Here is a 22,925-nt window from a genome sequence, read left to right as displayed (position 1 = left end):
ATAAATCAGGATACATATATTCAAAGATAACAAGTCCAGGTTATCTTGTCGTTCAATTATGTTGCATACCCACCACCCAAAGTCAGATTGTCCTCTGTCACCTTCTATCTTGTTTTCTTTGTGCCCCTCCCCACCCCCTTTCCCTCTCCCATTCCCCCCTCCCCCCTGTAACCACCACACTCTTATCAATGTCTCTTAGTTTCACTATTATGTCCCACCTACGTATGGAATAATACAGTTCCTGGTTTTTTCTGATTTACTTATTTCGCTTTGTATCATGTTATCAAGATCCCACCATTTTGCTGTAAATGTTCCGATATCATTTCTTATGGCTGAGTAGTATTCCATAGTGTATATGTGCCACATCTTCTTTATCCAGTCATCTATTGATGGGCTTTTTGGTTGTTTCCATGTCCTGGCCACTGTGAACAATGCATATCAGCATTTCTTAAAACGGTTCTTGAAAAAGATGACAAAGATGTAAAAGCTATGCCACTCAGTGACAATACTGTTAGCAGAAGAATAGACAAAATGAGTGAGGATATTGAAAAACAACTTATTGAAAAGCTGAAAACAAGAAAATTCTCCTTGCAAATGGATGAATCAACTTTGAGAGACAGTGAGGCAGTATTGATAACTTACATAAGATATATTGATAAAGGACATTTTGCTGAAGAAATGTTGTTCTGTAAAAGATTAGAAAGCACCACTACCTCCAAAGATATATATATAATAAGCTAAAAAACTACTTAGATGTCAATGATATACCAATAAAAAATATAACATCTTGTGCTGCAGATGGTGCTCCCAATATGATGGGCAAGAAAAATGGCTGCTTAAAATTGATGAAAGATGCGAATCCAGAAATGATTCTTGTGCATTGTGTTATTCATAGGGAAAACTTGGTAGCTAAAAACATCTCGCCTGTTCTGAATGAAGTATTACATACAGTAATAAAGTGTGTTAATGCTATTAAAGCTAGTGCCAAATGTGAGCGTCTTTTCAAGCTATTTTGTGAAGAACAAAATGAAGACCATGTGAGACTTTTACTTCATACTGAAGTAAGATGGCTATCTAAAGGAAACTGTTTGAAAAGATTTATGGAACTGTTTGATACTCTTAGTGATTTTTTAAGCAACAAACCTGAAATGAAGTATCTGTTAACAATAGATGTTAAAGCATCTGTGAGTTATTTAGCCGATATCTTTGAAAAACTAAATATATTAAATAAGCAACTTCAAGGAACAAATAAAACTCTTGTCGATGCAAAAGCAAAGGTATTTAGTTTCATTACCAATATTGAGTTATGTCAGAAACATATTAACAACAAAAACTAAACAGTTTCATTGGCTCCAAAAATGTGAAGTAACTGATACCGCTTTACTTGTTATTGTCAATCATTTGAATATTCTATCGGCTGATTTAAAAGAAAGATTTTCTGATTTAAAACAAATTGATTTCCCAACATGGATGATGCAGCCAATGTTAGTGGATTTGTCTGGTATATCAAATATGCAGTATCAAGAAGAACTCGCAGAATTGCAAAATGATGAGTCAGTTAAAGCTTTATTTAATATCAAAGGAGCGATGGCATGGCTTTGTGAGGAAACAGAAATCAAATACCCAAATTCAACCAAATGTGCAAGAAAACTATTGCTACCATTTCCATCTTCATTTTTAGCTGAATGTGGATTTAGTGCTGTAAATGATTTACTGGTAAAAAAAAATCGGCTGGGCCTGACCAGGTGGTGGTACAGTGGATCGAGTGTTGGCCTGGGATTCTGAGGACCCAGGTTCGAAACCTAGACGTCACCTGCTTGACCTCGGGCTCATCTGGCTCAAGTGCGGGCTTGAGCATGGGATCATAGACATGGACCCATGGTCTCTGGCTTGAGCCCAAGGTTGCTGGCTTGAAGCCCAAGGTCACTGGCTTGAGTTCAAGGTCACTGGCTTGAGCAAGGGGTCATTCGCTCTGCTGTAGCCCCCCGGTCAAGGCACATATGAGAAAGCAATCAATGAACAACTAAGATGCTGCAACAAAGAATTGACGCTTCTCATCTCTTTCCCTTCCAGTCTGTCTGTCCCTTTCACTAAAAAAATAAAAAAATAAAAAATAAAAATCGGCTGGATATAACACAATGTGGAGACTTGAGACTAAAGCTAACCAAATTGGAACCTAATATAAAATCTCTGTGCAGCAAGCATCAAGCGCAAGGATCACACTAAATTAAAATAATAAATTAATATAGAAAAATCTGTATTAAAATTATTTGGAATTTAAATTTCTGTTTTTCATTATATGTTTTGAAATTTTACTTACTGTGTTTTGTTAACAATTTCATAGTGATTTCTTCCTAGAACCTATCATTTATGTTTATTAAGTGAACAAATCAATTTCTTAATGTTAAAAATTGATAGATACGTGAATTCCAAACTGCCCTGTTGCTGTTCCGCTTATCTGTCAGACCTCACCCTTACTGGACTATCGCCCCTGAGACAAAGGAGTTCCAAAAAGTTGACAACCCACCCCAAGGAGGGGCTCCGGACATACCAGGACTTTTGGTTCAACACCCACATGCTCGAAGCCCCCCAAGGAGGAGCATTCCAGACATACCAGGACTTTTGCCTCAGTATCCCCTCAGGCTCTCCCAAGCACTACATAACTCGCTCCTAGTCTGTAACTGGTGCTCTTCTCCCCCAGGAGGAGTGCCCGGCAGGGTTCCTTTCTTCCTTTCAATAAAGCCTGTTACTCTGGTCTTTCGGACTCCCATGGATTCCAACAAAAATTATGTATGTTACATAGGGGGGACATAAAAATTTTAGAAAGGTTAAGGTGGGGCATGGCACAAAAAAGGTTGGGAAACACTGCTCTAATGTGCCATCAAGCCTATGAATACTGGAGCCTTCTATCAGATTATACTAAATGGAACCTTAAGGCTTCTCCCTGGAGCAGGCATTCAGAGTTTTATAAAATACAGTGTCCAACTCACTTTCTCTACCAATATTTACCTTCCTGCCAACACGAACACAAGAAGCATTACTGGTCAGGCACCAGAAGCCAGAAAATGTATTGTTCACCAGAATCAAGGGGTAGAATGTTACAGTAATAAAATGTTACAGTACTTAAATATATATAGAATTATAGAAACTATAGAAGATATCTAGAAATGTTAGTATATACTATTAAAAGCAACTAAGGTAAGTGAATAAGGCTACACACTCTGGGTGGGAGCTAATCTAGTGTATAGGGATATGATAAGCAAGACCATGTGTCGGGAGCCGACCCACAACTGCTGGCTGACAAGGTCACAGCAGGAGAAGACCCACAACTTCTGGCTGACAAGGTCACAGCAGAAGAAGACCAATGGCTGCGGGGTGACAAAGTCACCACAAAGGATAGGCACAACGATACTCCCCCCTTTGACTTTTTGAATTAATCTGGCCTTATATCCCCCCTTTTCTGGGTGTGTGCTATTATTTGTGGCACAGGGATAATAGTACCGTGCTTTCCCTGTAGATTCGTAGTGATTTCTTTGGAAATGAAACAGAGGGTGTGAGTTCCACAGAAAAGCCTGTAAGCCCCTTGAACTGGGCTCATAGACATAAGAGGCTGGCTATGATATCCCTCGTAAAGGGTTAAGTTTGTAGGAGAATTCCTTCTTAATCATGTTAAAAAGAATAAATTGTGACTTAGGAGGCAGTGGCTGTGCACAGAGCACCCTTCGGCCTTCACTTAACATTTTTTCCTCCCTAGCCTTTTCATGTGATAAGTAGAGAAACATTCCTTTCTTCCTGCTTATTTGATCTGCAAATAGTGGTATATTCTGAGAAGAATAGAGTCAGAACTTAACTAGTGTTTAAATAAAATGTAGAAAGTAATAACAGTTAATGTCTTGTGTTGCTGCTGGGCTATCTTGCAAGTGCACTCTGCATATCTTTGGGTGAAAGCTATCCTTAATGTTATGTTAATTTCTTTAGAGGCAAGCCTTTCAGAATCTTGTAGGACACTGCATAAACTCAAGGCCATTTACCTGAGCAAGCGGTGGTCCATTGTTTGTCGTCTGCTAAATCTCTCTCTGCCCCTTAACTCACAACAGACTAATACTTTAAAAGCTTTTACTGATGTTGTTATTCAAGTTATTTTGAATGATTTGCTACCTGATTTGTGACTCATAGATGTAAATTAACTGTTATCTGGAAACATGCAAACATAGTGAAACAAAAGCAATAATTAACACCATGTGATTGTAACTCGGTGTGTGTATAAAAAGGGAGCTATACTAGCATTGAGCAGAGATGCCTGGCAGTAAATGCTAACCGGAGAATAAAGAGAAAGAAAAGAATTTGGCTCTCTCACTCCATTTTCGTCGATGCTGTCTCCTCTTGTGGGACCCCTGGATCCCCCCCCCGGGGCTGGACCCCGGCAACCATGCCCTTAGCTCAGGGACCAGTTAGCGTGTGTGTGAAATTATATATAGATAAAAAGAGCTCTCTGCAAGGAACTCCCTAAAAGAGGCTTGATGTGACAATTATGTAGAGTCACATAAAAAAGAGCTCCCCGCAAGGAAATCCCCAAAACTGGATTGATGTGATAATCCTGGAGATTAACACCTGTTAGAACAGTGATAGTCAACCTGGTCCCTACCGCCCACTAGTGGGCATTCCAGCTTTCATGGTGGGTGGTAGCAGAGCAACCAAAGTATAAATAAAAAGATAAATTTAACTATAGTAAGTTGTTTTTTATAGATACGTGAATTCCAAAATGCCCTCTTGATGTTCCGCTTATCTGTCAGACCTCACCCTTACTGGACTATCACCCCTAAGACAGAGGAATTCCAAGAAGCTGGTCAACCTGTCCCAAGAAGGAGCACTCCAGAAAGCTGAAATCCTCAAACCATAAAAGGGAACATACCAGGACTTTTGCCTCAGTATCCCCTCAGGCTCTCCCAAACACTATATAACTCGCCCCTAGTCTGTAACCGGTGCTGTTCTCCCCAGAAGAAGTGCCCAGCAGGGTTCCTTTCTTCCTTTCAATAAAGCCTGTTACTCTGGTCTTCTCAGACTCCTATGGATTCCAACAGTTTTATAAAGATTTATTCTGCCAAACTTAGCAAAAATCCGACATAAAGTATTTGGTAAGTAATTATTATTATATGCTTTCACTTGCTAAAACTCTGCTTTATAAATTTTATAAAGTAAAGTTACTTCCCCACTTTATAAATCACCATTACTGTGGAACCGGTGGGCGATTAGAAAATTTTACTACTAACAGAGATACAAAAATGGGTGGTAGGTATAAAAAGGTTGACTACCCCTGTGTTAGAAGGTATATGACAGAAAGGGTACTAAAGTCCAGGGGTCCCCAGCTACAGTTATTCACCCAGACTCCAACATTAAAGATGGACTGTCTCCAAGCTGGCCACTTTAACAAAGGACAGCCAAGAGGCCCCATTAAGCTGTATCCAGGCATGCCATAGGACCTGTGAGTAATACACTGCTTATAATTCTTGCAACTCACTTGTGTACTAGTCATGTCTTTCCTCCGGTTGGCAATTGGCCTCAGTACCAATAAGTAGAATCCTCATAGCCTCCTCAAGAGTAGTCTCAAAGAGGCAGCCAACCCTGCTGCTAAGCAGGAGTGTCCCACTGCACAGGGAAGTTGAATCAGGGACACCTGATCGACATAGAGCTAGGGCTCTACTGGGACAGGGAAGCACTTCTCTAGGAAGCCAGCCTCTCTCTGAGGAGGGTGTGGACAAAAAAGGGGCTACATGCTGAATGTGACAAGCTCTGAGGAGGCTTGCATGGTGGCCTTACAAACTCAGAGACCTCAATAACCACACAAGATGATCTAAAATGAAAACTTTCTAACTAAAAGCAGTTCATGGTAAGTAGTCATGTCCTAGGGAGGTATTTTTCTCTAACGAATGTCAAAAGCTTACTTTAATTGAGCCTGTCTATTGTCTTTTGTACCTGATAATGGCACAGAGAAAACTCAGGTCCAAGGGGGCTTCTCGGGTGAAAAAGTATTCAGGAAAGAGACAGGGTGCAGTGTTCAAGCAAAGCAAGCAGTTTATTTAGCAAAGCTGTGCACTTGGCACAAGACACAAGTGGGCAACTCACCTAGTCTGAGCACCACTACCTGTTGGGGTCTTACAGACCATATACTTTTTAACTGTAACTTCCAAGGTTCACTTTCCCTAATACTCTGACCAAAGCCATTTAGACATCTGGTGATTTTGTCCTGGCAGACTGCATGACCGCTGACCCCCTCCTTCAGTGGATGAGATAAAACCCCCTTTGTTCCCCTTCCCTTTTTCCTACCCTGGTGCCTGTCTATCCTATCTAACAATAGCACGCCTTTGAAACGTAAGGGTAATTTTTTCCTGCAGTCCTAAGAGCAAGCTGTATCACCAGAGCAGAAGCCAACCACTCCCTTGTTGTTATTATCACGGTAGTTGTTACGTATCCTATTCCCACCCAGGTAAAAGAAATTTCAGTATATACATTTTTACTTTTATCCAGTCCCACAGATTACCCTACTTTGCGTTCTCAGCCTCCCTAATCTATTATCAATCCATTTCATGTAACCCCCTTGTCTTCTGCTTTGCTTCTGATGTACAAAATACGGGGCAAAATGCCTTTTTCCAGATCATTTTTCAATCCGCTGTGGCTTTGATTACCAGCAATTGGCGACAGTTTGGCTAAAATAAACTTATAAAATTTCTACAGGTCTGGACGTTGCTTAACTTGACAAGGGAGACCTGCGGGGGGGCGGGGGCTCCCTCCCCTCAGTAGACATCTCCAGGGAGGGGGCGCCCCTCCATGGAAGGAGAGCCACTCTACAGAGGGAGGGCCCCCTCACTCGGAAGGTCACCAAATCCAAGGAGGGAGACCCTCTCCGGGGAGTTATCCCCTCTCCGGGGAGGAAGCTCCTGTCTAAGGCGAGGCTGGAGCTCCTTTCTTGGGACTGACCCAGCCACAGGGAGCTGTCCTGCTCTTGCCTTCCCCGCCCGCGCCGTCACCACCCGGTGCCATACACCCTGCCCCGCGCGGTCCCGCCCCGCCCCCTCCCTATCTCCACTCCATCGCTCGCTGTCCTCGCCCCGCTGTCCCCGCCCCGCGCTGTCCCTCCCCTCGCCGTCACCCTCCCACCCCCGCGTTGCCCCGCCCTCACTGCGCCCCTCGCCCCTCGCCGAGCCCGCCCACGCCACCCGACTCAACCCGCCGCGTCCCCGCCCCTCACAGCCCATCACACGGCCCAGCGCCTTCCCAGCCCGGCCCCTCGCAGGACCGGTCACGTCCCCACGTTGTCCACCCCTTCCCAAGCCGTCCCTAAAATATAAGCGTGTAAAGGCAAAGTGAGAGATGGGAAAAGACAGGTTGGTGGTGCAAAAGTAGGTTGACAGTTTTTTGGTCGCATACACTCAGCTTTTAATTTCAAATTGTACACCAGATTACAGCAGAGGAAAAAATTTTCTGGTGAGTTTTACCTGTTATTCTCAAGATATCCACGAAATGGCAGCAAAAGCATAGTTGTGGGGTTTTTTTTCCTAGACAGGTCAACTGTGATGTTGATCCAAATATGTGCAAAACAGAGCAGCAAAAGCCCAGGCTGGACGGCTCGGCTGGTTGGAGCATCGTGATGAGATGCAGAGGTGGCTGGTTCAGTCCTAGGCTGGGGCACATACAGGGACAGATTGATGCTCTGTCTCCCTCTCTCCCCTTTCCCCTCTCTGGATTCAATTAAAAAGAAAAAAAAAATTAAGCAACAGCACTGCCCACTGCATTAAATGATCCAGACCTGGTAATAATTCCTATTTTATGACCTCACAAGCCTCACCTTACCTATCGCTCCCGTTTGCCAAATGAGACAGGGACAACTGTTATCTCCATTTCACAGGTATTTTAAAGACTGATTCTAATACAGTTCAAATTCCAGAACTGATGGTCCAAGATGGGCTAGAAGAGTGCACACTCATAGTATCCTGGACAAATTGAACAATCTAATTACTCTTTGCAGTCTTGTGTTGAATATTGTACTTTTTAAAAATTTTTTATGTTTTTAAGAAAACCTGCACATAACCTGGTGGTCCAGCTTGCCATGTTCTCACCTAAGGTGGTGTTTGAGGTGGAACTTGGGCAGGAAATGAGATAGGATAGTGGAGAGGGAGGAAGTGGCCTGGCCCTTCCCAGGTGCTCAACCAACAACAGATCCCTTTAAGAGTGCCCTCCCCACTTCTACCCCCTCCCTGTCTTTACAATCTGTTCTTCAGTCCAGAGCATTGGTCTGCTTCTACCCACGTGTCCTTCCTCTGAGGCCTCACCTGACAGGAGCTTCCCACAGGCTCAGAATGAACTAGAGCTGACTTCTGGCTCCACCACCTGCAAGCTGTGTGATTTCAGGCAAATAAATGAAAACTCAGTCTCCTCATCTGTCAATTGGGGAGAACCGCTCCCTCTCAGGTGGCTGTGAGGGTTCAGGAAAGTGGTGCGTGTTAGCTCCTGCCAACCGTGTGACCAGCAATCTCTCTCACTCTGTCCTATTTTGGCCCATGCTTCATATGACATTCTTATCCATCCCCAACTCTCTGCAGCCACCACCACATGGCATGTGAGACCTTGGAGCTCAGGACGGCCCTCCTGCACTCTGTCCTTGCTGTTCCTAGCTGACATCCAGGCCAATAATAAACTGATGTGACTGAGCAACCAGAAGCCCAGGCTTGCCCAAGGACACCCTCCCAGTCCTTGCACCCTCACAACCTCTTCATTCCTTGTAGACCACAGTCCAAGAAGGGACACTGAGGGGCCTCCTGAAAAGGGGAGGCATCCAGAGGAAAGGACAGCAGGACTCAGTGCCCATAACCCCCACCATTATTATGACTTGCTCTTGGCCTTCTCTAGAAGCAGAGCAGCTATGGCACAGAGGGGCCACACCCACAGGCCGCTGGGCTGTTTTCCCTAAACCCCTTCCTGGCATCAAGTTTGAGATCCTCAAGCTGTATCAATAGCTCATATGGCCTTACTGGGGTCCTTGTAAAGATGGGACTCTCCAACTTATTTGTTTCAAAAATTAATTAATTTTAAAAGTTTTTATTTATTAATTTTAGAGAGAGAAGACAGAGAAAGGTGGGGAGGAGCGGGAAGCATCCACTGGTAGTTGCTTCTCCTGTGTGCCTTGGCCAGCAGAGCTTGGGGTTTCTAACCAGCAACCTCAGCATTTCCAGCTCAATGCTTTCTCTACTGCACCACCACAGGTCAGGCTATTTATTGATTTTAGAGAGCAAGAGGAAAGGGAGTGGGGGGAGACAGACAGAGGGCGAGAGAGAGAAATAATGTTATATTGTTCCACTTCTTTAATCATTCAATGATACCTTCTGACATATGTCCTGACCAGGGATCAAACCCACAACCTTGACATATTGGGAGGAAACTCTAACCCACTGAGCTACCCGGCCAGGGCTCTATCTATTTATTTTGTAAGTTAGCTCTCAATATGCCAATGTGGGTTATCTGTGTCCATAGCTAAGAACTGGGACACCTTCCAGTGTGTGATGACCTGGGCCTCCTTCACTCACTCCTGCCCGACTGGAACACAGGGGACAATGAACTTCTGAGGACACAGTGGATTCCTGAAATGGGTCATCAAGCCTAGAAATACTTGAGCTTTCATGCAGATAAACCTTTAGCTAAATGGAATGCTGAAATTTCTTCCTAAAACATGCTTCTTAGATTTATATAATATAATGTGCAATTTCCTTACCTCTCTTTCTTCACCAATAGCCAGCTACCTGTCTTTGTAAACACAACAACCATTACTTGACAGACACCGGACAGAGGCCACAGATGACTCAGAACCTCAGACATAGACCCTACGTTCCTCCACTTAAACAACAGACTCCAAACTACAGTAGGACCCTGGGCCCCAGGCCCCAAACCAAACACTGTTCTCCAGACCCAAGTCAGACCCTGCAACCCAAATGCCAGACACCAGAGACTGACACAAGATCTTGGACACGAGATGCCACACATTACATCTTATGACTAGAGCTGTGTGTGAGCCCCACCCTGGAAACCAGGACATGGAGACACACACAGAGGGACCCCAGATTCAACACAGCTGAATACATATTCAACCACAAACCCCAGAGACTGAATCCACATCTGCGACAGAGACCCCACAGCCAAACTCCATCATGGAGCCGGATAACAGACTCAAGTTTCCACACAACAGATGTAGGAGCTGAACTGGATCCTCACAATGTATTTATTATTATTATTATTATTATTATTATTTTTGTATTTTTCTGAAGCTGGAAACGGGGAGAGACAGTCAGACAGACTCCCGCATGCGCCCGACCGGGATCCACCCGGCACGCCCACCAGGGGCAACGCTCTGCCCACCAAGGGGCGATGCTCTGCCCCTCCAGGGCGTCGCTCTGCCGTGACCAGAGCCACTCTAGCGCCTGGGGCAGAGGCCAAGGAGCCATCCCCAGCGCCCGGGCCATCTTTGCTCCAATGGAGCCTTGGCTGCGGGAGGGGAAGAGAGAGACAGAGAGGAAGGAGGGGGTGGGGGTGGAGAAGCAAATGGGCGCTTCTCCTATGTGCCCTGACCGGGAATCAAACCTGGGTCCCCCCGCACGCCAGGCCGACGCTCTACTGCTGAGCCAACCGGCCAGGGCCTGGATCCTCACAATGTAAACACAGCTGGGACTCAATACTGCAAACTCATAACTCTGAGTCCAAGCACCTAGTTTCTCAGATGTGTTTTCATGCCAGTGTAAATGAGGGAGCACTACATAATTCCACCAAACCCTACAAAAAATGAAGCCAAACAGCTGACAGTGAACAAAATAATGGTAATTCTACCTGGCAGATGTCCACGTCTCAGCTGCAGCACTTTCCTGAAGTTAGTTTCTCATCCTTTATCTTCACATGTCCAGCTCATCGACAGTATGATGGATAAAAAACAAACAAACACATTTTCCTCGTACCTTGTAAGTTCCAACAGCGTTGGTAATAATCAAATAAACTTAATCAGATAAACAAGAGATACTCAACATTTAATACATGCTCAAGGTGAATTCATATTCATACAAGACAGTGAGGTAACAGGGGGCCCTCTCACAGGAAGAAGGCTCTGCCTTGTGAAATTTAGGGATTGTGCCCGTAAGCTCTGGGTCCACTTATTGTGGAAGGGATCTCACTTGACACAGAGAGTCCTGTCACATTAGTTCTGTTCCCCGTGAGCAAAGAAAACAGACCAACCAGAGAGAATGGAGGGTCCTGTCACATTAGCTCTGGAACCTGTGAGTGTGAGGAGAGGTCCCTCCCTGAGAGAGTAAGGAGGGCTGTCGGGAGCCGATCAACGACTGCTGGCTGACAAGGTCACAGCAGGAGAAGACCCACAACTGCTGGCTGACAAGGTCACAGCAGAAGAAGATCAAAAACTGCTGATTGACAAAGTCACAGCAGAGAAGACCAATGGCTGCGAGGTGACAAAGTCACTGCAGTGAAGACCAACAGCTGCGGGTTGACAAAGTCACCGCAAGGATAGGCACAACGATACTTCCCCCTTTAATCTTTTGAATTAATCTGGCCTTATATTCCCCCCTTTTCTGGGTGTGTGCTATTATTTATGGCACAGGAATAATAGTACCGTGCTTTCCCTGTAGATTCGTAGTAATTTCTTTGGAAATGAGACAGAAGGTGTAAGTTCCACAGAAAAGCCTGTAAGCCCCTTGAACTGGGCTCATAAACATAAGAGGCTGGCCATGATATCCCTCATAAAGGGTTAAGTTTGTAAGAGAATTTCTTCTTATTAATCATGTTAGAAAGAATAAAGTTAGAACTTAACTAGTGTATGAATATAGTAAATGAATAAAGTTTAACTAGACATTAGAATCTTAGGTAAGGTGTTATGGAATGGCCTGTTGCATGGCTTGGGATGGGAGCACAGCCAGCAAGAAAAGAATGTTTTGCTAAGAGACTTGTTTTATGACTAAAGGCAGTTACTGGGCTTCCTCAGTGAGACATTCTCATGAGATTTATATACTTTCCCAAGGTTTTTCATTCAGATAATAAAGAGGAATATGGAAGAATCCATAGAAGCAATAGCAATTAATGCCTTCTGATATTATGTTGCTACTAAGCTATCTTGCAGGTGCACTCTATATATCTTTAAGCAAAAGTTACTCTTGATGTTATGACAATTTCTTAATAACCAAGCCTTTTGAAGTCTTGTGAGAAAAATTAGGACACTGCATGAACTCAAGGCCATTTGCCTGAGCAAGCGGTGGTCCTTTGCTAGTCCTTAATGATTTTGTCTGCTAATCTCTCTTTGCACCCTTGACTCACAACAACAGTAGAGTTATTAATTAGTACTAATCTTTTAGAAATTTGTACCAATATTGTTATTGCTATTGTATAACTGTACTTTGAATAACTTACCACCTGATTTATAGTTTATAGATATGAATTAACTGTTATCTGGAAACATGTAACCATAGTGAAACAAAATACCATGTGATTGTAACTTAGTGTGTGTGCATAAAAAGAAAGCTAGACCAGCATTTGGTAGAGATGCCTGGCAGTAAATGCTAACTAGAGAATAAAGAGAAAGAAAAGAATTCGGCTCTCTCACTCGATTTTGCCGACGCCGTCTCCTCCTGTGGGACCCCTGGATCCCCCCCGGGGCTGGACCCCGGCAGAGGGCATCACGTCATTTTTTGATCCACGTGAGTGCAAGGAAAGGTCTTTCCCTGAGAGCATAGGGCATCCCGTCACATCTGCTCTGCATCATTTGATGGTGTGGAAGGGTCACAACTGAGAGAGTAGAGGGTCTGGGTTTGACCACATCGGCTCTGGACCCTGTGATGTAAGAAGGGGGCCCTAACAAAGGAGTCATGGTTCAGCAGACTGTGGTGAGGGGCCCCACCTAGGAGGGGGTCATGTGACCTTTGGATTTTGTCTCGTGGAGAATAGTCCCACCTGACAGAGTGGTGAACTTTCTCCCATGCGCTTTAGTTCCTACCATTATGGAGACACAGACATCCAGAGCTGGGGGTGATGGAGGCGCTTTGGACATTCACTGTGTCCCTACAACATGACAATAGCAGATGCTCGGTAAACGGGTGCTGTTCCCACGGTGCACACTAGATGGCAGCAGAGAAGATTGTTTCCTCTGTACCGGAGTGTGTGCGGGGATCCACTCAGCGTGGAGAGTCCGGTCACTTCGGCTCTGCCCCTGAAATTGGGTGCAGGGGTCCCACACGAGACTAGGGGGTCCTGTAACGAGTCCTCCAACTGCGACGACCAGTAAATGCTGACGTAAATGGAACAACAAATCTCTCTCTCTCATCAATAAACATTTTTTTTAAAGCTGAAGGCCTGGCTACTGGAATTAGCTGCAACTGATGCTGGTGGACCCTGCTGTCTCTTCCTTTCCGCGGGGGAAATGGGAGTTCAGACACATCACCGGGCAGCTCCATGGTCGTGGTTTCAATCCTATTCCCCTTCCTCCAGCTCTCTCTCTCTCTCTCTCTCTCTCTCTCTCCCTCTCTCTCTCCATGACCTTGTCGCACCCAGGCTCTCTGTTCTGAAAGCCTCAGTCCTCTCTTATTGCACCTTACTCAACCATAGGCACACACACCCCCTCCCTTACCTACCTCTTCATAGCGCCCCTCACAGCAGCCCCGTCCTCCTTCCAAACACAGGCCACAGCCCCTCCCTTCTCACCCCGGGTTTCTCCAGCCCCGAAGTGATGAAGTGATGCGGTCGCGCCTGCTTCCACCTCCGCCTACACTACACCCCTCACCTGGCCCAGCCTAGGCCCTTCTCTCACCTCCCACCAGAGCTGCGCTCCTTCCCCTACTGTCTCACCCCCTCCCCTCCCCCACCTGGCAGCATCCTAGGCACTTGTTTCTCTGGAGGTTATTTGTCTGGATATCACCACCCTCTCCCATCAACGTTCCACCCCTAGAACCTTGGCGGCCTGTGCCCTGTCCGGCCTGACACCCCGGACGACTTCTGCCACCACATCTGCACAGAAACCCCACAGCCAAACTCCAGATATGGAGCTGGACAATGAACCTAAGTTTCCACTGGACAGACGCAGGAGCTGAACCAGATCCTCGTAATGTGAACACAGCCGGGACTTGATACAGAAAAACTTACGATTCTCTGAGTCCAAGCAGCTAGCTTCTCAGATATGTTTATATATATATATATATATATATATATATATATATATATATATATATATATATATATATATATATATATATATATATAAATATATATATATTTTTTTTTTTACAGAGACAGAGAGAGAGTCAGAGAGAGGGAAAGACAGACAGGAATGGAGAGATGAGATGCATCAATCATTAGTTTTTTGTTGCATGTTGCAACACCTTAGTTGTTCATTGATTGCTTTCTCACATGTGCCTTGACCACGGGCCTCAGCAGACCGAGTAACCCCTTGCTCAAGCCAGCGACCTTGGCTCCAAGCTGGTGAGCTTTGCTCAAAGCAGATGAGCCCGCACTTGAGTTGGCGACCTAGGGGTCTCGAACCTGGGTCCTCTGCATCCCAGTCCGACGCTCTATCCACTGCGCCACCGCCTGGTCAGGCTCAGATACGTTTTGTAGCCAATGTAAATGAAGGAGAGAGGAATATAACACAAAGCACTACTGAATTAAACCAAATCCTACAGAAATAAACCCAAAAGCTCAAAGTAAACAAAAATACTGGTTATCCTAGTTGGCACGTCTCAGCTGCAGCACTTTCCTGAGGTCAGTTTCTTGGCCTTTATCTTCACATGTCCAGCTCATCGATAGTGTGAGGGATTAAAAAAAAAAAAACCACAAGAAAACATATTTTCCTTGTACCTTATAAGTTCCAAAAGCTGTGCTAATAATCAAATGGACTTAATCAGATAAACAAGAGCTACTAGAAGTATAATACATGCTCAAGACAAATCCATATTTCATTGAATACAAGACAATGAGGTCACAGTAGTAGGGGCCCTCACACAGGAAATGAAGAGTTGACTTGTGAGAGTAAGGGGTTGTGCCTGTAACCTCTGGGTCCTGTCATTGTGGAAAGGGGTCCCACTTGATGCAATAGGGAGTCCTGTCACATTAGTTCTGTTTCCTGTGAGTGTGGGAAATGGCCCCACCAGGGAGAACAGAGGATCTTGTCTCATAGGCCCTGGGTCCTGAGAGTGCAGAAGGGTCCCTCTTTGTGAGAAGATGGGGTCCTGTCACATCAGCTCTGGGACTGGGGAGTGTGAAAAGAAGTCCTCCCTGAGACAATGGGGATGGTGTCATGTCATTTTTGGATCATTTGTGTGCAAGGAAACCTCTTTCCCTGAGAGCGTGAGGGACTCTTGTCAGCTCTGCTCTGGGTCCTGCGCTGTAAGAAGGGGGTCCCCCAAGGACATTCGGGAGTAACTTTCTCTGTAACTCTAAAATCAATCAGTAAATTAAAAATTAAAGCTCAGCTAACTTTTTTGTTTACATTCAGTTATTTAATTAAATTTAATGAGATCTTATTGACCTTAACTATATATAAGACTTCCTTTCTCTAGTTTTCTTTTCACAAACCTTCTACTACTTTCATTTTCACAGTTTTTTTTTGTGCTATTTTTACTGTCTTTTTCTGCAACAATCAGCCTCACTTTAAAACAAGATGAATTCCCTTCCTCTCAAGTTTTTAAATGCCTCAGCCAAATAGCACCACCAGAAACAACAGATTCCATCACTGGTGTGTTTCCTGACAAGGCAAAGCTATGCTGGGTGTCCATAAGACAATATCACAAATGCACAAGTGCCTTGTGGGTGACAGACTGGCTTGGGCGCCCCCTGCCCAACACAGGGGCTGTGTAGTCCACACCTCGCCCACAGTTTAGAGGCTGCCCCCCTCCACGCTCCTCCAAACAGTGCTGTTTAAGTACATTCACATTGACAAACATCAGCTGAAATGGAGCCACATAGACCACGACTTCTCTTGAAATACAACTGAAGGCTTACCAGGCAGTGGCACAGTATATAGAGTGTTGGCCTAGGATGCAGAGGACCCAGGTTCAAATCCCTAAGGTCACCGGCTCGAACATGGGTTCATAGATATGACCCCATGGTCACTGGCTTTGCCCAAAGTTTGCTGTCTTGAAGCCCCAGGTCTCTGGCTTGAGCAAGGGGTCACTGGCTCAGCTGTAGCTGCCCCCCCAATCAAGGCACATACGAGAAAACACTCAAATGAACAAGTAAGGTGCCACAATGAAGGATTAATGCTTCTCATCTCTCTCCCGCCTGTCTTTCTGTCCCTCTCTCTGTCTCACTGTCTCTTTCTCTCACTTAAAAAAAATAGAATTGGAAAAAAAAAATAGAATTGGAAACTATAAGCCCCCCAAAATGAAGCATTATTGTCTCCAAATTTTCACCACTGGAAAATCAGGAAGAATCACTAAATCACTGTGGTTCTAATTATTCCACAATGCTGGCTCACAAAGCAATACCAGCTCCAAGAATTTCCAGACTCTATAACTCACAAGAGGTTTTTTGTGAGTTTTTTTCTGGCAATAAAGATCCATAATCAAACAATCTGTTTGACAACCAATTATTCTCAGACACCTCACCTGATGCCTCAATTCCCTATCAGACCCACTTAAATTTATTACGATATTAACACTTTTATCTTTACGGAGAACTAATGAAAAAGGTTATGGCCAAAAAAGACACTGATCATCAATTCCTAAGTGAGCAGGTAAAGGTGAGTAATCACACCCTAGGGCCTAGGCATATGACTTCAATAGTAAGAAGCTTATCTTTGCCTGGACCAAGCTCTGCCCATTGTTTCTGTGCATCTGTCCCCTCCTTCTGCTGTGAGAGAACACCAACTCTTAGCTAGTTTATAACCCAATCCTGACCTTGCTCTCCCCTACCCTCCTGTGACCTTCCTACCCTGTCCTCCTTAGCTCCAAATGCATAAATTAAACTGCCACACTGATGTTCTCTAAAACATTTGAATACACTTCTTTGGCTTAAGGATGATTTTGAGCTGATTAATTTCTAATAGACCAGCAGACATAAGAGAATCTCTAAAACCTGAGAACAAATTGTGCTTTTGTGAGGATCATGCACAGCAGAGAGAACACACTTGCTCAGCCAGGTTTGGAGCACAGATTGAGGGTGACTTGCTGTGCATGGGCCAGGGCCTGAGCGCCTTTGGCCACGGCTGCCCTAAACCTTATGATCTGGAAGCCATTTTCTTTGGGCAGGTTTACAAAAAAGAAAAAAGAAAAAAAAGGTGGACCTAGAGTTGGCAGGTTTATTACAAGTAATGACATAATTAGTTAAAACTTGTTCATCATTTGATACAAAAACAGTTGCAAAGATAGCTTATAAGGAATCTAAGAAAAGTACTATGTGTCTTCCCTGGGAAGCTGTTTTGGCCTCTTGATGTACTCAGAATACTGAAATGAAAAAAATATATAAATAAAGTCAGTTCCAGCATCTAAAGAAATGTGCTGGAGTGTAACTGTGATTGTTAAGCTTACTTCAATCCAGGAAAATTTACTTTGGCTGTGAAACACATAAGAGCCTGTTAAATGCACTGTAAGAAAAGTAATGAGTAGACACTAGAGCCTGAGTCATGACTGATACTGAGCAGATGAGTTCTCTCTGCTGACCCATAGCCAGACTGTGGCTTTAAAATTCAGTATTCCCAGGTCAGTGTGTCAACTTATATTGAAATAAACTACTGTCTTCCATTCTAACATTCAGAATGGCAGATCAAAATGATCAGAAATGAAAAAAAGATCAGAAATGCCTTTCCATCAATGCCAGAAGCTGAAAAAGTTAGGATAGCTTTGACATGATGCTTCTTTAAATATTTCACCAGATTATTAAAGAAAAGATGCATTTATTTGTGAGAGATAGTTTAATATCCACCCAGTAGAAAAGACTAGAAGTTATTTCCATATCTCTATTTTAAATTTTTATTTTTCTCATTCTAAATGTAACAAAAAATTTTTACTGCGTATGGTACCTAGTATGCACAAGTTATAGGGCAGGGGTCGGGAACCTATGGCTCATTAGCCAGATGTGGCTCTTTTGATGGCTGCATCTGGCTCACAGACAAATCTTTAATAAAAAAAATAATAACGTGCCTGACTTGTGGTGGTGCAGTGGATAAAGCGTCGCCCTGGAAATGCTGAGGTCGCCGGTTCGAAACCCTGGGCTTGCCTGGTCAAGGCACATATGGGAGTTGATGCTTCTAGCTCCTCCCCTCCCTTCTCTCTCTCTCCTCTCTCTCTCCCCCCTCTTAAATGAATAAATAAAATAATAATAATAATAATAATAATAACGTTAAAAATATAAAACATCCTCATGTATTACAATCCATTCGTTTCCTGCCGCTTATGTTCATGCTTGCGGGTGGCTAGAGCCAATCACAGCTGTCCTCCGGGACGACACCAAATTTTCATTGGATAATGCGTAAAGTACATGGGTTGTTGTATGGCTCTCACGGAATTACATTTTTTTAAAAGATTTTTTTATTTATTCATTATAGAGAGGGGAGAGAGAGAGAGAGAGAAGGGGGGAGGAGCAGAAAGCATCAACTCCCATATGTGCCTTGACCAGGCAAGCCCAGGGTTTTGAACCAGCAACCTCAGCGTTTTCAGGTTCACACTTTATCCACTGCGCCACCACAGGTCAGGCCGGAATTACATTTTAAAATATGTGGCGTTCATGGCTTTCTCAGCCAAAAAGATTCCTGACCCCCGTTATAGGGGAAAATGCACTGGCCATCAAAACCCTGGGCTTGCCTGGTCAAGGCACATGTGGGATCATAATTCCTGCTGTTTCCCCCCTTTCTCCCTTTCCCTCTCTCTTCCCTCTCTAAAATGAATAAAAATAAAAATGAAAAAGGAAGAAAGAAAAAGAAAAGAAAGTGTACTGGGCATACTAGTCCCAAACCAGTTTGCTCCCAGATTTCATTCCGAAGACAAACATTAGATGGCAGCAGAGATGTGCTTTTCCTCATGACTTCCACTCCGGTGTTATTTCCAACGTGGGAACTAATGGCAGCAAAAAGTTTATTCTGTTGATCACTCAAATGTTATTCATAAGGTTCACACTACAAGGTAGCAGAAGAGCTTTTCCCGAGACCCTCACTCAGGGTTTTTTTTCTCAAGATACACACTAGTTACCCGTGGAGGATAGTTTTACCTAGTAATGTCCACTAAGCTGTTATTCCCAAAATGCCCACAAAATGGCAGCAAACAACATTTTCCTCCCTTAAGAGCGCTGCCTACTCTCTATTAAAATGAGAACCCAGACCTGCTAACAAGTTCACTTTGAAACAATTCCTATTTCAAACCTATCACATGCCCCATATGACCCTTTGCTCCCATTTGCTAGATGACACAGTAACAACTATTATCTCCGTTTTACAGGTAATTAAACTTAAGACTGATTCTAACAGAGTCCACAGTCCAGAACTGAGGCATAATTCCACCAAGATGGCCCACAACACCAGGCACACACAGCATCCTGGACAAACAGAGCAATTCAATCGTCTTGTAGGTTTGAGTTGAATCTCGGTCATTCTATTTGAGAAAAACTGGCGCATAACCTAATGATCCTGCTTACCATATGCTCGCTCACCACAGCTAGTGGCTGGAATGGGACTTGGACATGCATCTGGGGAGGGGACAGATGAGGAGGGAGGAGGCAGCCTTGCCCAGCACAGGAGCACAATCAACACCAGATCCCTGTAACAGTGGCTTCCCCACTTCTATACCCCACCTGTCCTCCAGCCATTTAAGATGTTCTTCATTCCATGCCACTGGTCAGCTACTGCCCACGTGCCTTTCCTCAAGGCCTCATCTGACAAGAGTGTCCGAGCTGCACAGAATGGAGTCTAGGGTGGCAGTTTCCTTCCAGGGGACTGCTTGCGCCTCAGCCAGGCGCAGTGCTGACTCCCAAGCTCCACCGACCTACCAGCTGTGTGACGTCACACAGAGACAAAGAAACTCAGTTTCCTCTTCTGTCACCTGGGAGAACTGCCCCCTCTCAGGTGGCTGTGGAGATGCAGTGATGTGGAGCACGTTAGCTCCTATGCAACTTGTAGTCAGCACTCTCTCCCTCCCTTTTCCCTTTGTCCTTTCTTCACCTTCTAAGGGACGATATATTGAAAATTTAGCTGATAGCCTCCTTTTAGCAGAATGAACTCTCCTACTGGTGTCCAAAGAGCCAAAGTCCCCTTGGCAGTGACTCTGGCACCTGTGCTGGCTGTGTCCTCAGGACAGTACTGACCACAGTCTTTCTCTGGTCTCCATACCACTGCTCCTCTGCAGCCTCTCACCAGTCTTCTCACTGGTCTGATCCCTGCTCTTCTCTCCTCCAGTTCAATCTCCACACTGTGACCAGCTTGATCTTTCGAATTTAGGGATCTGATCTTGTCACTTAACACATACAATAACTACCAACAGCTTCCCTCCCAACCCCCACACCAGCCTGCCTGGAGGATAAAGTCTCTGTTGCTGGCACAGTGTCCAGACTCTTTCTCAGGCTTGCTATCTCCCCCTGGGCTCATGTTCTCTCAGCCCACCCAGGGCAGTATCCGGTCAGCCCAGTTGTCAGCATTAGCCAGATCCCTGATTGTCAGGACCCTGAGAGCTCTCAGATGGAGGTGTCAGCACTAAGCCTTGAATGTGAGCAACTGAGACTTGACTTAATAATAATGTATCCATACTTGTCCATTAATTGTAACCGTTCTGTAAAAATAAAGATAGTCAAATAAGAGAAACCTATTGCATCAAAACAGAAAACTAGGCCCTGGCCAGTTGGCTCAGTGGTAGAGCGTTGGCCTGGCGTGCCGAAGTCCCGGGTTCGATTCCCGGCCAGGGCACACAGGAGAAGCGCCCATCTGCTTCTCCACCCCTCCTCCTCTCCTTCCTCTCTGTCTCTCTCTTCCCCTCCCGCAGCCAAGGCTCCATTGGAGCAAAGATGGCCCGGGCGCTGGGGATGGCTCCTTGGCCTCTGCCCCAGGCACTAGAGTGGCTCTGGTCATGGCAGAGTGACGCCCCGGGGGGGCAGAGCATCGCCCCCTGGTGGGCAGAGCGTCGCCCCTGGTGGGCGTGCCGGGTGGATCCTGGTCTGGCGCTCGTGGGAGTCTGTCTCTCCCCATTTCTAGCTTCCGGGGGGGGGGAACCCAGAAAACTAGAGGGAATGGTGATTTCCTAGTAAAAATGCACAGTAATAACATGGAGTCTACATTATGGAAATGACAAGCAGACAGATGACCCAGGCAGGCACCTCTTCCCCCTGCTGGCTCACCTCTCACTGTTCTGGGGTTTCCATCTCCTGGGACAGAGAAGGAACCGAGACCAAACCGATGGACAGCTCCCCTCAGTCTTCATCTCCTGCACCCACGCCCATCAGTGAGGACTCCGTGGAGTCTGGGGATGACCGGTCCTGGTGTCCCAGCTAGGCCACGGACTGGCAATGGACTGGACACACTTAAGTAAAATACATTAATAATTGCAAGAGACAAGACAAAGACTGGGTTTGGACCAGGCTGGTGCAGGTTCTGACTCTCGTGATGGAACCTGGTCCCTCTCCCATGTCCCCCTAAAGGCACCGTTCTGGATGTGAGCTCCACTAAGAAAAGGGGGCTAGGGAGGCCCCAGCCCACGCTATGGAGAAACTGAGGTCTGCAACCTGACATCACCTGAGAAATGCAATCCTGTCGGCAACCACACAAACCAGCTTGGAAGCAAGCCCTTCCTGCTGTGGATTGAATAGCTCAGTACCACCAAATTCGTATGTTGAAAGCTAATGCCCCATGTGGTGTCTGAGGAACTGGGGCTGCTGGGAAGTCATTAGTTCAAGAAGGTGGAGCCCTCACAAAGGAATGACATTAGTGCCGGATTCCATAGCGGGTCTCCTACCTCAGCTCACGCAAACATGCCCCAGAGCCCAGCCAGCTGGTTAGGGTGGTCACAGATGTGCAGCTTGCCCCTCCACCCACATGCTGGCCATCCTGTAACCACCGGGCCCTCGACAATCCCGAGAAGCGGAAAGAAGAATCGTGTTCCTCTTCCCCAGGGATCCAGGACAAAATCTGGGGCCAGACACAGGGTGTGAGGCCTTCACCCTGCATCCCATCCACTCCTCACGACTGCAGTAACCACATCTGTATTTTCCACACAAATTTTATTTCTTCAAACTCTTCCTTAAGCCTATGGAACAAGAAGCTGCCACTAAGTAGGGCCCAGTATAACATCTTTGGTCAGTCCTAGCAGCAAGCAGACAGACACTCCTGCAGTCAAGCCTCAGTGCAAGCACAGCCAGGCCAAAAGCATGACTTAGACCCACCTCAGGGGAGACTGAGCCAGAAAGACCCAGCTGAACTGTACCCAGATCGCTTCACTTTCTGTGTTCCCCCCCAAAACCACAAGTTGAGACTGTAACGTCCAGTGTGATGGTGTCAAGAAGAGGGGCCTCTGGGAGGTGGTCAGGTCAACAAGGTAGAGTCCTCACCACAGGCTCAGCCCCTTCTTCCTCTACTTGAGGATACATTCAGACATAAGCCATTGGAGACACACACCCCCCCCCCATTCTGGTCCCCTGACCTCAGAATTTCAGCCTCCAGAACTGTAAGAGATAAATTTCTTATGTTTAGAAACCACCCAAATATACCACAATGGTGTTTTGTTATAGCTGTCAGATAGAGTCCACCAATCAGCAATGATGCATAAGAAAAATTGGAATTTCAAATGAAATGTTGCAATACCACCTCAAAGACTTGAAGACATGACTTGACTCAAAATTCTAATCCTAAACTCCAGCCCTGGCCCCTGACCACAAACCAACCCTAAATCCTTAACCCAAATCCTCACCATGTGCTGCCAGTCAGA

General features: G+C 45.4%; 1 long non-coding RNA gene and 1 other non-coding gene across 2 annotated transcripts; one reads left to right on the top strand and one right to left on the bottom strand.

Annotated features, from left to right (window-relative positions):
• Positions 1 to 331: 331 nt before the first annotated feature.
• On the bottom strand, positions 332 to 10,939 carry LOC136308025 (uncharacterized). The gene is made up of 3 exons (XR_010726036.1): positions 10,870 to 10,939; positions 7,494 to 7,678; positions 332 to 422 (listed from the first exon to the last, which is right to left on the bottom strand). It is a non-coding gene; the product is annotated as an uncharacterized lncRNA (long non-coding RNA).
• A 9,899-nt stretch (positions 10,940 to 20,838) lies between these two features.
• Positions 20,839 to 20,914, top strand: TRNAA-GGC (transfer RNA alanine (anticodon GGC)). Its single transcript has one exon. It is a non-coding gene; the product is annotated as a tRNA-Ala (tRNA).
• Positions 20,915 to 22,925: the final 2,011 nt, after the last annotated feature.

Source organism: Saccopteryx bilineata, chromosome 6, assembly GCF_036850765.1.
Source record: "Saccopteryx bilineata isolate mSacBil1 chromosome 6, mSacBil1_pri_phased_curated, whole genome shotgun sequence".
NCBI lineage: Eukaryota > Metazoa > Chordata > Mammalia > Chiroptera > Emballonuridae > Saccopteryx > Saccopteryx bilineata.
This window is presented reverse-complemented; position numbering and strand designations above follow the sequence as displayed.